Source organism: Fragaria vesca, linkage group LG2 (assembly GCF_000184155.1).
Source record: "Fragaria vesca subsp. vesca linkage group LG2, FraVesHawaii_1.0, whole genome shotgun sequence".
NCBI classification, from domain to species: Eukaryota; Viridiplantae; Streptophyta; class Magnoliopsida; order Rosales; family Rosaceae; genus Fragaria; species Fragaria vesca.
In genome coordinates, this window is record NC_020492.1 from 5,334,939 (window position 1) to 5,339,260 (window position 4,322).

Sequence of the window (4,322 nt, forward strand, 5' to 3'; positions counted from 1 at the left end):
CATGAACTTAACACCGTTGACTACACAAGTCGCATAAACATTATGTCCTTGTGGCATACACGCCAAATGATGCAACTGCGGAGAGTAATCTTTGTCTTGACGTTCTTGCATCCTCGTCACCTACAAACAAATAAAAATATATAAGTTAAAAATTATGATCGAAAAGGGCATAATTTTCCCCAAATTTTGAAATTGAGAGATTAAACGTACCCATTTTAGGAAATATACAGGAAACGTTTTCTTATGCCTCTCTTCATGCCTATTCTGATACTTAAGTTGAATAAGTCCCAAATGAGCATCTCTATATTCCTTGACTTCGTCACAGTGTTGCAGTACCCACCAATGAGCCTCACATAACTCATCTTCTCTTAAAATTGCTGAATTAGGTAAGTTACCAAACATTCTTATATCTTCAGAGACAATTGAAAGGTTGAATGTAGGTGTTCTTGCCGGGTCAAGGCCCTCTGTGTCGTCTGTATTATGGAGATGACTTCATCATAGTGTTGCAGTACCCACCAATGAGCCTCACATAACTCATCTTCTCTTAAAATTGCTGAATTAGGTAAGTTACCAAACATTCTTATATCACTACGCCAGATAATGCATCACACGACGGGGAAAAAACGTTGTCTGTTAAAGGTCAAATCCGTTGTTAATCCGATTGCTGTCTGATCAACATGTCACACAACGGCTAAAAAGAGCTTGTCTGACTAACTGACACACAACGCTACAATAAAAACTATTGTGTGATTCTCGGCAGATATCATCGACAGCTGCCGACACATGTCGAGCTGCTTCTCGACAACTGTCGACATATGTCGATGAAATATGCCGAAAGTCAGACAATAGTTTTATGTAAAATGTTGTTGTGTGAGCCTCGACAGATATTATCGACAGATGCCGAGCTGGTTCTCGGTAGCTGTCGACATATGTCGATGATATCTGTCGAGAATAACACAATAGTTTTTTCAATGAAAACCTTTGTGTGATTGTTAACTCACACAACTGTTCCTTTTAAAAGCTATTATGTGAATATCGACAGATATCATCAAGATATGTCGACATATGTCGAGGTCGCTCTCGATAATATATGTCAACATTCACACAACAGCTTTCGACATGAAAACTATTGTGTGAGGTGATGTTCATACAACAGATTTTCTCGATTGCATGGTTATTTGATTGTTAAAGAGTAGACATGATTTTTGCTAATAGGCATTGTGTGAATAGATACTCACACAACGTTACATTACAAAATAATTGGTTGTATAATCATTTTCATTAGACAACGTTGGATTGTCATTAATGTGTTGTATGTCCTACTAATTTACCAAATAAACAATAGCAACTAAAAAATATAGATATTGCATACAAACCAAAATCTCATAAAATCATCCATCCACTGTATTGACCATTGTATATAGAATATCCATCAATACATATCTAAGATCCAAAATAAGTAACCTACAAAAACCACAATTCTAAAATCCAAAATCCAAAATGTACTCTACTACTATATTGACCAATATAATAATTCAAAGCTAGGTGTTGTGACATGTATAACTTCATACCAGTTAGAAGAAATCTGCATACATGCATGCTAACTATTTTGCTTCATCTTTGGTGCAAGTATTTCATTCCCATAGACCAAAAGATTCTAGGTCTGCAATGAAAAAACAGGAAACTCACATTTTTATCGTCCACAAAATTAATATAGACCAAAAGATGTTTCATATAGTACCTCAAGATAGTGGTTACCATCGATTGTCTTAAGGCAAGTGATAAGTTCATTTGCTGCTTTAGTGAAATTAAAGTCCTTGAGACATTCATCTAAGTTAACATAGACAAGTTTACTTTCATCACATTTAAGCATTTGAAGGAATACGGATAATGCACTAGAAAGGTAGTAGACTTTTAGCACCATTAATTGAGTAATATCTGCAAAGAGTTTTGAATCATCCCTAATGATTGCCTAATAATTCACACAGCAACAGCAAAAAACAGACTTCTAAAACTAAATTTTTATAGTAACACAAGAATAACAGACCTCTAAAGTAGCCTTCATACATAGTTCCTCTAGAACCATGGACAAAGTCAACAACACGTCTTCCCCCCTGTTTATGATAAAACCAATTAAATATTTTACTATGAGAAGTGAAGTAGAGGCATAGGGAATAGGTAAACAGAAACAAAACTGTTAAGTGTGTGGTCAACTAAGAAGAAAATAGGTGATACAAAATTGTACGTTATCCCAAGGAGTACATGCATAAAGATTTTCCGTTTAATGTGACCAAACTCTGCTTAAGTGAAAATTAAGAAGGGTAAGGTGATGGGTGCATGCATATGAAAGTAATTACTTTTAGAGGCTCAAGGCTTCCCTTCGCCACAGGCACACCTGGTTGCCTTGTGATCTTACACAATTCTTTGCTCATTAAGCACTATGTACCCACAGTAAGCACTATGTACTTATTAAAGATTGAGGTGAATAATCAATTCACCATTTAGATATTAAAAACATGAAATGGTTGAGCAAATTACTCACTATATATGCATGTTTGTCATGGAACTCATATGCTTAATGCAAGATGATATTACCAAAGCATTACCTGAGTCCCTTGCCATAGTTTGAGAGATCTTTTGTCTTCAAACTCTGCACATCAAAATCCTAATCAGAGCACAAATCTATGATTAGCTACATACAGACAAAAACATGTCTGTATAGGTAATCATTCTCTTACCATATGTCTACACAGTCACACAATTAAAACAAGAGATAGGATGCTTAAACAGATTTTCACTCAAACACAATTATACAAACCAGCATACTGCAGCAGTCACCTTCACACTAAAAACTGTACAAAACCATTTGGAAGTTGACTTTGATTTCTTCTAAAGACTTGTAGTAGACACACTAAAGAAGCTCTGAGAGTTGGAATCACTTTAAAACGATTTTTCTTGAATTAGTTATGGATTTTCAAAGTTCAGCTACAGTTTCAAGATTGTCTGAAAATTTTCTGCTAAAAACCTATTTAAAGTATCGGAAAATCAAAACTGAAACTATATGTGACACAAAACTTCAAGTTATTGAACATAAGCAAAACAATGTTTCAAAAAGACGAAAACAAACAAAAATTACAATTTAAATGTAAGAGAACATCAGCTGCATTAGATTACTATAAGGTAAACTAATGTAAAGTTCTAAATTCTAATCTTTCAACTAACTTTAAGCAACCCAAATCTAACTTTCAATTTAAGAAACAAATAACATGTATAAGTACTTTATAATCTAATCTCTATATCTGTATAATATCATACCAAATCAAGCAAGAATCATCGGCAAACATTGAGACGAAGAGCAAAGGAACAAAATCAGAAAATGTATGCCTAACTTCCTGACCAGCAGACATTTTTGGCTAAAAACAGTATAGCTCAGCTAAGAATTTCAGGTTGGTCTCTTCATCACAATTGTAAAAGACAACCTAAAGATCAATCTGGAACTGGAATCGCACAAAAAGGAATTTTCTACAATTACTAATGATTTTTTAAAGTTCAGTTAGAGTTCCAGTTTTTCTTTGAAAATTTACTGATAATTACCCACCTTAAAGTTGAACAGAGGCTGAACTTGGACCTTTGATTCTTTGTTCCCTTCAGCTCCTCCCTACCATTTAGCCATATTAGAACTGTCTTAACAAGTCTTTCGAAGGAACCACCATCGCCGACAACGGCAGAAGAAACTAGAAAACTCAAAACTTGACAAAACAAAGAACCACTCACCAAGCTGTGTAGAGCCTGCGTATTCCCCTATCCTTCCCTTAGGAAGCTGCCCAGGGAAGTAGAAATTGCACCAAACAGTCCGGCCCCCAACCCCCTCCTCCGCTGCGCCAAGCCCAGCCTCCTCTACTGACATCTCCAACCTCGAACCAAATTGGAAGAAATTGAACTAACCAACCCAGAAACCTAATTAGAGAAAGGAGAAGAGTACAAACCTCAAACCAAATTGGAAGAAATCGAGTGAGGAGCCAAATGGACGAACCCCCAAATCGACGAACCTTAATCGAGTGACAGTGGCTTAGTCTCGATTGAGAGAGGAGTGATTGAGTTTGAGAGAGAAAGAAATTGAGAGGAGTGATTGAGAAGAAATTGAGGAGGGTGAGAGCGGTTGAGTTCGAGAGAGAAAGAGAGAAGAGAGAAAGGGCGATAGGTGAGAACGGTGACAGCGGTTGAGTTCGAGAGAGAAAGAGAGAAGAGAGAAAGGGCGATAGGTGAGAACGGTGAGTGTGTGTGTGTGTGTGTGTGTGTGTGTGTGTGTGTGTGTGAGCGAT